We start from the raw sequence: 13,227 nt of genomic DNA, 5'->3' as shown, positions 1-13,227 counted from the left end.
TGTGCTTCCATAAAAAATTATGCTTTCCCCACTGCTTCTTCTTAATTTTAATTTGTCCTTTGTGCATTGGTTGCAGAAACTTCTTTTGCACCTTCACCAAAATTTCGCGATATGGTAAGTTAATACTGATTAAAATGGAAGTTGAAAAAAAATCTTTCAACTTTCTTATATTATAAATTTTAAAAGCAAATTTCATGAAACGAAAAGTATAACAGAATGATTCTTCAACAAGTAAAGACAAAAATAATAATAAAAAAAATCAAAAGAACTTTCCTGTGTTCTTGTTACACTAAAGTTAAGAAGTAGCATCTGCCAACTGTATAAAATGATTTGGCATTATAAACAAGGTAAAAATATCTTATTATTCAAATATTTTATTAATGGGTATAAGTCTTGCACATAATCATCTAATATGCGTTAAAGGATGTTTAAAGTAGAAATGTTGTTCTAGCAAAACAAGATTAAAAAGTTATAGAAATAAGGGTAAATGAAATAATAATTTTCATATAGTCACATAGTAGAATATTACATAGAGGTGAAGAAAATGAGCTATAGTTCTGAACATCTGAATAAAGGTCACAAAACATTTAAAAAGCAGATTATTTAAGAATACAGACAGCATTTTTTTGTAAATTAACAGTACTTCCAACAAGAAATAGTATATATAACTAACTATCTCTATGGTTGTACAAATACATGCAGACACACATGTATGAATACATAAGTATGAAGTAAAATCATTGGGAAGACAAGGGAAGGATAAATTAAAATTCAGTGTTATGATTTCTTATGGTATAAAATAATGGCAGATAGTTGATCTGGCTCCAAGGAGAAGTGGGGGCAGGGAGGCTAAATTATACACACAACTTCAGTCATTTGTATGGCTTTGAAATCTCCATATAAAATACAGTTATTTTATTTTGATGTACTGTTTAGCATTATGTATGTGGAATAAATAATATTTTATTCAAAAAGTTCATTATCTGATAAATTCTGTGTTTACTCGTTATGATTAACAGCCAGATTGTAGTGTGTATGCCACTTCAGCAGGTTTTTGCACCAGAGAAATGGATCCAATCTGTGCAACCAATGGCCAGACTTATAACAATGGATGCCTTTTCTGCCATAAAAAATTGTAAGTGCACAGGATTAAATATTAGTTCTTCTAAAGTAATAAAGAAACCATCACAAAATTATAGGAAAACTCATGTTTCTAATGACTTGGGTACAAGTTTACACAGAATATAACTGTACTAGCTCTGTGAAAGTTAAAGGAACACACTTGTACCTTTCTCTAAATTCGCATTTCTAAAAGTATTTTTGTATTTGACCTCACAGCATAGCTCTAGTAAATATTCTATAAAAGTACAAATCAATTAATTTAATTTAATTATTATGAATTACTAATGGTAAACTAGTGACTGGAATAATGTAATTCCAAAGCCCAGGTGCTGAATGGTAATCTCCATGATGCAGCGCCAAACTATAGAAAGTATAACTGAGCAAGAAATCTAATACAGAAATCTGAAGTCCATCACAATGGGCCCATTAATGCTAAGGAGGGACTCCTCTGATGATCCACTTTGTCACCTGAGCTCCATGACAGCCTCTAGACCTTCCTTGGAGCTCAGGGCAGTCCAGGACACTTTCACTCAATCTCCCTTCCTATCTCCTGCATTCTGAAAGAGTTTGCAGTCTAAAGGTTCAGCCAGCCTTCTTCCCTCCCTCCCTCCACATTTTCTCTCACAGGTATTTCCTCTCATAAAGTCTTTGCACATTTAATTTTCAAACTGGTTTTTGTGTCTACAGAAACCACACATAAGACAATCTTTAATCATCTCCTGTCTTGAGTCAGAGGAGGTCTGAAGACTGAATCAAGACTAGGCATATAGAAAAAGCCAGGTAGCCCCAGATGGCAATAGAACTTGTGCAGGGAACAGCTGGGATCCCACTGCTTGCAGAAGTGGAGCAGAGATTTTTCCAAACTGTCCTATGTTCAAATCTTCCTTATTGAGAAACATATTATGCAATATCAAGGGAACTAAAAAATAGTCTTTTAATAAATTATTTTTCCTTCTCTATTATTTTTTATTTTCAGAGAAAGTGGAGGAAAAATTGAATTTCATCATTATGGCAGATGCTGACTTTTTGCCTGAGCTAAACATTGCTGAGGATTTTATTATAATCCTATCTTATGGTGGATTCTACAACAAACTAGCACCTTCTCAATCAGAACCTTCAATTTTTAGAGGACCAGTTGACACCTTCTATAGCTCATAAGATGAAATATAAGATGTTGAAGACTCTTTCTGACTCTAAGAACCTGTGATTAAATAATTTTTATTCTCTATATTTGACTATTCAATGATAGTTTGAAAAACTATTATCTTAGTTATGTGTTTGATATTGTAAAATGTAATGAAATTTACAATCATAAATATTTCACTCAAAATGTTAAATATTAGCTTTATTAAAACATTTTTTCTTTTGCTGGGTAGTACATTAATATACATAAATACTTTTGGTAATTATAACTAAAAAGACATCTTTAAAGATGGCCAAATAATATACTACTGGGGTGGTTACCAAAAGTATGGATAACTGTGCTCCTGTTTATCCTAAAGATTCAGAACTTCTAGGAGAGGTATCTGGTAATTTGAATTCTAACAAGTATTCCAGGTTAATCTTAGGATCTTCTGATCGTGAACGTTAGGTAACACAGACTTAAATTCTAAGACATAGTACATTTCTATAATTAAATGCATTGCAGAGTCGAGTCTATTCAGATACTGTAAGATTTCTGAGGATTGGGAGAAAAAAAATTTATGTATGTATATTTTTCCATGCACAAATTAGTCAAGAGAGAGAAGGTGGAGATCCTAGCATGCCAGACAACTTGCCCGGCCTTCCTTAACTTAAGATACCCATTTGTGATCCAAGTCCAATGTGTCTCCATTTCTCTCATCTCTCAACCAACAAGAAGAAGACTTTATTTGGGTGGTCACATGATCATTTAAAACTTGATTTTAGCAGCAGAAACGTAGATTGATTACTGGAAGATAACTATAAATCTGCCATATATGCCATATCAGCCACGCTCTCCTTTTCAGTGAAAAATTTCACATCTAAAACAGTGATGTGTGTGAGTTACTTATTCATCTATCTATGTAGTCTTCATTGTTGATGAATATACATTTTTAGAGCTATACTTTAAAAATATATTCAGCCAATATCATATTCTGTTTTTAATTATATAGGGCATGCATAAAAACATTACTCAATGAATACTAGTAAATTCACACTTTTTTATTACATTCAACATACTGTTTAAAAAAAAAAAAACTCTAGTATCCATAAGGCCCTATCTATAATGCCAACAAAAATGTGCTAAGTAAAAGCAGATATTGTCACTATTTTCTAGGACAGTAGTCTCCATTCTTATTGGCACCAGGGACTGGTTTCATGGAAGACAACATTTCCACAAACAGGGGGTTGGGTGGGGATGGTTTTAGGATAAAACTGTTCCATCTCACATCTTCAGGCATTAGATTCTCGTAAGGAGCTCACAACCTAGATCCTTCACATGCACAGTTCACAATAGGGCTCACGTTCCTATGAGAACCTAATGTCCCACTGATCTAACAGGAGGCAGAGCTCAGGCAGTAATGCTTGCTGGCCTGCTGCTCACCTCCTGCTGTGCTGCTGGGTTCCCAACAGGCCATGAACTGGTGCCAGTCATGGACTGGGGGTTAGGGACCCCTGCTCTAGGAACATTCGGTGTACTGACAGAAGTTAGTACCCATTAATGAATGGAAACTAACTCATTGCATGACTATTTTCCACACAAGCTCTCTGAGTTAATTTCCCACATCCTGCATGTTATGTAATTATTTCTCATGAGAATCTTGTTAGACACACATTAGCTTCATATTTTAGCTAGGATGAGAGTGAAACCAAGGAAATGTAATAATATTTGAAAACTGAACTTTGGTAAGAAAAAAAGTGTTTTTAAATTGAGATAAAATGTATTAAACTTAAAGTTCACTCTTTTAAAGTTTACAATAACATAACTTTTAGCATATTCACAATATTGTGCAACCATTATCACTATCTGATTGTAGAACATTTCTATCACTTACCCCACTCCAGAAACCTATGCACTTCTCAATTCCCTGCTCTATCTGTTCTCGGCGACTACTAATCTACTTCTTGTCTCTATGGATTTTTCTATTCTGAAAACTTTACATAAATAAATAATACAATATTTGTATAACTTTAATATGTTAGAAACATATACATAGTATGTGGTCTTTTGTTACTGATTTCTTTCCTTTAGCACAATGTTTCCAAGGTTCATTCATACTGTGACATGTGTCTGTATGTCTTTCCTTTTTATGGCCAAATAATATTCCATCGTGTGGATATACCAACATTTGTTTATATATTCATAAACTAATAGACATCTGGGTTGTTTATTCTTATTGGCTGTTATGAACAATGTGACTATGAACACTCTTGTACAAGTTTTTGTGTGACCATATATTTTTATTTCTCTTGGGTAGAGACTTAAGAATAAAATCACTTGATTATATGATAACTCTATTTTAACTTTTTGAGGAAATGCCAAATTGTTTTCCACACTGGCTGAACCATTATACTTTCCCACTAGAACTGCAAGAGAGTTCCAATTTCTTCAGATTCTCAACAAAACTTGTTATTTTTCATTTTAAAAAAATTTAGACTTCCTAGTAGATGTGAGTAGTATCTTATTGTGGTTTGATTTGCATTTCTCTTATGATTGACAACGTTTAGCAACTGTTCATGGATATAGTGGCTATTTGCACATCTTCTGTAGATAAATATCTATTCATATGCCTTGCTGATTTTTACACTGGGTTATTTATATTTTTATTTTTGAATTTGAAGTGTCCTTATGCAATCTGGATATTAGAACTTTATCAGATATATGACTTGCAAATGTTTTCTCACATTTTTGGATTGTCTTTTCAGTTTCTTGATTGTGTCCTTTGATGCACAAAATGTTTTTTAATTTTGATGAATTCTAACTTATCCTAACTTATTTTTCCCTTGCTGCTTGAGCTTTTGGTATAATATAAAAGAAATCACTTCAAATCCAAGATGGTGAATATTTATGCTTGCCAAAAATCAATATAGCATATATGTATCAATTTATGTATTTATCCAGTAATACATATTTTTATTATGTTTCCTTTTAAAAGTTTCATAGTATTAGTTCTTCTGTTTAATTCATCGATCCATTTTGAATTGATTTTTCTATATGGTGTAAAGAATAGACCCAAATTTATTCTTTTGCATTTGCCTATTTAATTGTTAAAAGACTATTCTTTTGCCATTTTTTGACTTGCCAAAAATTAATAGAGCACAGATGTATCGATTTATTTAATTATCCAGTAGTACATTTTATGTATTTGTTTATTCATTTTGATAAATAGAAATTGTATACATTGATGGTGCATGTGGTTTTCATAGATACACATATTGTGAAATGATAGAGTCAAACAAATTAACATATCTATCACCTCACTTACTATTATTATGGCGAGAACATTTAAAATGCACTCTGTTAGCAATTTTTCAAGGGAAGAATACAGAGCTTATGTATCCTTCCAAAATGAAACTTTCTAGTGAATGTAATCCCATTTGTCTATCTTTCCTTAGATTTTCTGTGCTTTTGAAGTCTTATTTAAAAATCCTTGCTCAACCCAATGTTGTAAAATATTTCACCTATGTTTTCTTCCAGTATTTTCATAGTTTGGCATTTTATATTTAAGACTTTAATCCATTTTGAGTTGATTTCTGTATATGGTGAGGGGTGGGGTCTAGTCTTATTCTTCTGCATGTGTCTATTCAAATTTTTCAGCAGATGTTATTGACAAGCATGGAGGCAAAAGCAACTTCATCTTGGATACTAATCCACCATGTTGACTTTTGATTTATCCCTATCTTTTAATTGGAGAATTCGATCCATTTACACTCAAGATTGTTATTAATAGGTAAGGACTTATTCCAGTCAGTTTTTGCTTTCTGGTTGTTTTGTGAATTCTTTGTTTCATTCTTCCTGTCTTGATGTTTATCTCTGTGATATAGTAGTTTTTATAGTGCTAAGCATTGTTTCCTTTCTCTCTTTTGTTTGTATACCTACTGTATTTGTGTGTGTATGATTACCAAGGGACTAAAAGAGTCTTTTAGTTATAATAGACTATTTTAAGCTAATAACAACTTAACTTTTTTTTACATAAAAACATTCTACACCTTTCCCCCTCCCGCTCACAATTTGTATTTTAACTACCTTAATTTATATTTTTATATTTTGTGAATTTTTCAACACTAAATGTAGCTGTTCATGTTTCTGACCTTTTAGACTTTAAACCATTAGAATAGAATAGTAAGAGATTTATATAGTACTATTATAGCACTGGGGTATTCTGAGTATGCCTATAGATTTACCTAAACTAGTGAATTTTGTACTTTCATGGTATGAATTATTGTCTTTCTTTTTCTTTTTTTCTTTTTAAATTTTTTATTATACTTTAAGTGCTGGAATATATGCGCTGAACATGCAGGTTTGTTACATAGGTATACATGTGCCATGACGGTTTGCTGCACGCATCAACCTGTCATCTACATTAGGAATTTCTCCTAATGCTATCCCTCCCCTAGCCTCCCAACCCCTGACAGGCCCTGGTGTGTGATGTTCCCCTCCCTGTGTCCATGTGTTCTCATTGTTCAACTCCCACTTGAGTGAAAACATTCAGTGTTTGGTTTTCTGTTCCTGTTAGTTTACTGAGAATAATGGTTTCCAGCTTCATCCATGTCCCTGCAAAGGACATGAACTCATCCTTTTTATGGCTGCACAGTATTCCATGGTGTATATGTGCCGCATTTTCTTAATCCAGTCTGTCATTAATGGACATTTGGGTTGGTTCCAAGTCTTTGCTCTTGTGAACAGTGCTGCAATAGACATATGTGTGCATGTGACTTCATAGTAGAATGATTTATAATCCTTTGGGTATATACCCAGTGATGGGATTGCTGTGTCAAATGGTATTTCTGGTTCTCGATCCTTGGGGAATCGCTACACTGTCTTCCACAATGGTTGAACTAATTTACACTCCCACCAATAGTGTAAAAATATTCCTTTTTCTCTACATCTCTCCAGCATCCATTGTTTCCTGACTTTTTAATGATCACCATTCTAACTGGCATGAGTTGGTATCTCATTGTGGTTTTGATTTGCATTTCTCTAATGACCAGTGATGATGAGCTTTTTTTCGTATGTTTGTTGGTCTCATAAATGTCTTCTTTTGAGAATTGTCTGTTCATATCCTTAGCCCACTTTTTGATAGGGTTGTTTTTTTCTTGTAAGTTTGTTTAAGTTCCTTGGATTCTGGATATTAGTCCTTTGTCAGATGGATATATTGCAAAAATTTTCTTCCATATTGTATGTTGCCTGTTCACTCTGATGATAGTTTCTTTTGCTGTGCAGAAGCTCTTTAGTTTAATTAGATCCCATTTGTCTATTTTGGCTTTTGTTGCCATTGTTTTTTGTGCTTTAGTCATCAAGTTTTTGCATATGCCTATGTCCTGAATGGTATTGCTCAGGTTTTCTTCCAGGGTTTTTGTGGTTTTAGGTCTTACATTTATGTCTTTAATCCTTCTTGAGTTAATTTTTGTATAAGGTGTAAGGAAGGGGTCCAGATTCAGTTTTCTGCATATGGCTAGCCAGTTTTCTCAATACCATTTATTAAATAGGGAATCCTTTCCCCATTGCTTGTTTTTGTCAGGTTTGTTAAAGATCAGATGGTTGTAGATGTGTGTTGTTATTTTTGAGGCCTCTGTTCTGTTCCATTGATCTATGTATCTGTTTTGGTATGAGTACCATGCTGTTTTGGTTACTGTAGCATTGTAGTGTGGTTTGAAGTCAGGTAGTGTGACTCCTCCAGCTTTGTTCTTTTTGCTTAGGATTGTCTTGGCTATATAGACTCTTTTTGGGTTCCAAATGGGATTTAAATTAGTTTTTATTCTAATTTTGTTAAGAAAGTCGATGGTAACTTGATAGGGATAGCATTGAATTTATAAATTACTTTGGGCAGTGTGGCCATTTTCATGATATTGATTACTCTTATCCATGATCATGGAATGTTTTTCCATTTGTTCATGTCCTCTGTTATTTCCTTGAGCAGTGGTTTGTAGTTCTCCTTGAAGAGGTCCTTCATTGTTGTAGTGCTCCTTTAAGCATTTCTTGTAAGTCCAGTCTAGTGGTGAGTAATTCCCTCAGTTTTTTTGTCTGAGAAGGTTTTTATTTCTCCTTCATTTCTAAAGAATAGTGTATTAGCCCATTGTGTTGCTAATAAACACATACTCAAGAATGGGTAATTTATAAACAAAAAAAAGAGGTTAGCAGACTCACATTTTCATATGGCTAGGGAGGTCACACAATCATGGCAGAAAGCAAAAGGCACATCTTACATAGTGGCAGGCAAGAGAAACTGAGAGCCAAGTGAAAGGGCAAGTCCCTTATCAATCCATCAGATCTTGTGAGACTAATTCACTACTACGAGAACAGTATGGGGAAAAAAAATGCCCCCATGATTCACTTATCCCCCATAGAGTCCCTCCTACACACATGGGAATTATGGGATCCATAATTCAAGATGAGATTTGGGTGGGGATACAGTCAAACCATATCAGATAGCTTTGTTGGATACAGTATTCTTAATTGACAGGATTTCTTTGTCCAGTGCCTTTGAATATGTCATCTCATTATTTTCAGTACTGCAGGTCTTATGGGGATTTCTTATATGCGATTTGGTGAACCTTCAAAAAGTAAAAATCCGTAATTATTAAATTAAGTTCAAGAAATTGCATCTTGCCAGAAATGCAAAATCATTTGATATTATCCTGATACGGTGAAAATGTGCATTTCTTATTACTCAAAAATTCCGTTTAGGGGCATAAATCTTATTGCACACAAACATCTAAGACAGGTTAAATGTTGTTAAGCATAGAAAGGTTTAGCCTATCAAAACATTAGGAAAAGAAAAAAGAGCCAATCCAAATTACCTATTCTAAGACACCATGTATTTGTACATTGGAATGTTTAAAAAGAAAGTGAATTATAGCCCTGAACATCAAAGTCGACAAAGGTCACGGGAAAGTACAAAGTGCAGGTCATGTAAGAATACAAAATATTGTTTTATTTTTGTAAATTGCCAAGCTATGAAAACTAACCAAATTGTTTGTGTGTGTCAGGGGTGGGGCATGTCTGTGGGTATGTATGTAAGTGCTGAAACTGTGGTAAAAGATGGAAATAAAAAATAGAAAATACAGTTTAAATTTTTTTTAGGCCAGGCATGGTGGCTCACGCCTGTAATCCCAGTACTTTGGGAGGCCGAGGTGGGCGGATCACGAGGTCAGGAGATCGAGACCATCCTGGCTAATGTGGTGAAACCCCATCTCTACTAAAAATACAAAAAAATTAACCAGGCGTGGTGGCAGGCGCCTGTAGTCCCAGCTACTCGGGAGGCTGAGGCAGGAGAATGGCGTGAACCCAGGAGGCGGAGCATGCAGTGAGCCAAGATCACACCACTGCACTCCAGCCTGGGCGACAGAACATGACTCCGTCTCAAAAAATAAATAAATAAATAAAATAAAAATAAATAAATAAAAAAGTAAAATTTTTTTTTAGTGTGATAGAAAAATGATGGTGTGAGTTAGGAGAAAAAAGAATGTTTGGCTGGCAAATTCATCAAAATTACATTTTTTGTAAAAGGAGGTATAATAATATTTTTAAATTTTAACAGCACTGTGGTTACATTGGTTATATTCTACATGTAACAGCACTGTGGTTACATTAGTTATATTCTACATTTAACAGCACTGTGTTTACATTGGTTATATTCTACATATAGAATATATTTGTCCTATTTTGATGTATGACATTTTATATTAGAAATAAAGAACGTTTCTTAAAATGTTAATTATTTGGTAAATTTTGTGATGTGCCTTAATATTTTCCAGCCAAACTGTTTTCTATTGAAATCTGGATTGCATACTTGCACCAGGGAGATTCAAACAATCTGTGCAACCAATGGCCAAACTTAGTGCAATGTGTGTATTTTCTGCAGTGGGAAGTAAGAACATTATTGTAAATATGTGTTCTTCAAAAGTAATGAAAAGAATCATTGCATAAAGATAGGGAAATTCATGATGCTGATACACTTGGCACAGCATGTAGACAAAATAACTGTAATAACTATAAAAGATGTATGGCAAACACTTGTAGCTTTACCTAAAATTCTCATTTCTGAAAAAGAGTTTTGCATCAGAGCTCTTTACATAATCATGGTGGATATTCTGCAAGTGCATTAGTCAATCAATTTAGGTTAATTAATTTTATTATAATTTATTAATTGCTGACTAAAGATCAATATGATGAAATTCAGGAGCCCTGAGCCTGTACAGTAAACCTCTGTGATGCCACAAAAACCAAGTTTGCAGATCTCCAGTGACAGAAAGTGTAATCGAGTCAGAACCTATAGCTAAACTGAAATTCATCACAATGTGCTCATTCGTGTTTGAAAGGAATTTCTCTGATGGTGTCCTGAACTCTCAGGACAACCTTCCAAATCTTCCTCAGACTGTGGGACATCTAGGACACTTCCACCAAAATCTCTCTCCTCTCTCGTTCACTCTGAAAGAGTTGTTGTTCTGAAGGTTCCTTCAGCCTTCCTGCCCCTATTTCCATTTTTCTTAAGGTGTTTCCTCTCATAAAATCTTTCCACGTCCTTTAATTTCCTTCTGAAGAACCACAAATATAACTATTAATCTTCTCCTTTAAATATGGACAAGTTTCAAAATTGAGTCTGGCCTGAGTAAGTAGGAAGGGTCAACTGTCCCCACAATGGGACAAATGTAGGTGTGGTGAACAGGTGGGTCCCAGCTATTTGTAGAAATGGAGCACAGCCTTGTCCTGTCCCAAGTTCAAATCCTCACTGAGAAGAATTTGGTCCATTTCTCAGAGGAGCTTAACCTGATCTTTTAATAATGCATTTTTCTCTCTTTCTTTCTCTACAGATTTTGTGGTGAAAAACTTAAATTTTATCATTATGGTGTTTGCTGAATTTTGATGGAACTATATAACCATATGGCATCAATGTGAGCCCATTTTGCAAAGGATTCTACTATTAGAATTAGTAATTAATCAGAGTCTCAAATTCATAGATGTCCAGGTGAAATCTTCTGTGGAATACAAGATGGAACATAGCATGTTCAAGATTATTTCCAACTATTAAGATTTTTGACTTCGGGATTTTGATTCCTGATGTTCAATTATTCAATAACAGTTTTTAAAATATCTTAAGTGTATGTTTGATAATGTAAAACCTAATGCAAATTAAAATAATAAATATCTCACTCAAAAAAAGTTAAATATGTTATCTTTATTTTAGTAAGTAACTTCATTTTATCATTAAGGTAATATTTTCCATTAGAACATAAAAATATAATCACCTAGTTGCTTGGCCTTTTTCTTTATAGATGCTTTTAAAATAGTTCTTCATTGAATATGATATGTTCATATACATATTCTTTTATTATTATTATTATACTTTAAGTTCTAGGGTACATGTGCACAACGTGCAGGTTTGTTACATATGTATACATGTGCCATGTTGGTGTGCTGCACCCAGTAACTCGTCATTTACATTAGGTATATCTCCTAATGCTATCCATCCCCCTCCCCCTTCCCCACAATAGGACCCGGTGTGTGATGTTCCCCTTCCTGTGTCCAAGTGATCTCATTGTTCAATTCCCACCTATGAGTGAGAACATGCGGTGTTTGGTTTTCTGTTCTTGCTATAGTTTGTTGAGAATGATGATTTCCAGCTGCATTCATGTCCCTACAAAGGACACGAACTCATCCTTTTTTATGGCTGCATAGTATTCCATGGTGTATATGTGCCACATTTCTTAATCCAGTCTGTCACTGATGGACATTTGGGTTGATTCCAAATCTTTGCTATTGTGAATAGTGCCGCAATAAACATACGTGTGCATGTGTCTTTAGAGCAGCATGACTTAAAATCCTTTGGGTATATCCCCAGTAAGGGGATGGCTGGGTCAAGTGGTATTTCTAGTTCTAGATCCTTGAGGAATTGCCACACTGTTTTCCACAATGGTTGAACTAGTTTACAGTCCCACCAATAGTGTAAAAATGTTCCTATTTCTCCACATCCTCTCCAGCACCTGTTGTGTCCTGATTTTTTAATGATTGCCATTCTAACTGGTGTGAGATGGTATCTCCTTGTGATTTTGATTTGCATTTCTCTGATGGCGAGTGATGATGAGCATTTTTTCATGTGTCTGTTGGCTGTATGAATGTCTTCTTTTGAGAAGTGTCTGTTCATATCCTTCGCCCACTTTTTGATGGGGTTGTTTGTTTTTTCTTGTAAATTTGATTGAGTTCTTTATAGGTTCTGGATATTAACCCTTTGTCAGATGAGTAGATTGCATATATTTATTCACCATATTACATAAAAGGGTACAATGTGTCAAGCACTATATGAGATGATAAAGACAAGTTTATCAGAGAAAGGAGATGCAGTCACTGTTCTCTAGGATCATTCACTGGATCTGTTAAAGTTATTGTCTATTAGAAAATGGAAACTCTTCTCCATCGAGTGACTATTAATCTGAAAAAGCTGTGTCAGGGAGCCTCCCACATGTCATCTTCATTCTTATAAAAATCCTAGTAGGCATTGACTCCATACTTTAGCCACAATTAAAGTGAGTAATAACTTAAATCAGCCTAATTGAGGTATTCACATACCAAAAAGTTATTTTAGACATAATAAATTGATTTTTTTGTGAATATATCATAGATACGACACCATCATGCAATCAAATTTTAGATCATTTATATCACCCCCAAAAGACTCTTCTGCTTCCAGTTAATCCCTCTTCTCACCCCCATCCCCAAGCAGCTACAATTCTACATTCTCTGTTGTGTTACCTTTTCTGGACATTTCATATAAACAGAATATGTAGTCTTTACAATTTGCATTTTCATATGGCATAATCATTAGAAGTTTATATACTCAATACCGTGAATCAGTAGTTCATTATTTTTAAATAATGAATGGCATTGCATTTTTTGTGTTGATAAACTACATCGTGTCGTTTATT

The sequence above is a fragment of the Papio anubis genome, chromosome 5 (assembly GCF_008728515.1).
Source record: "Papio anubis isolate 15944 chromosome 5, Panubis1.0, whole genome shotgun sequence".
In the NCBI taxonomy this organism is placed as follows: domain Eukaryota; kingdom Metazoa; phylum Chordata; class Mammalia; order Primates; family Cercopithecidae; genus Papio; species Papio anubis.
The sequence above is the reverse complement of the archived record's forward strand: the minus strand, read 5'-3'. Positions refer to the sequence as shown.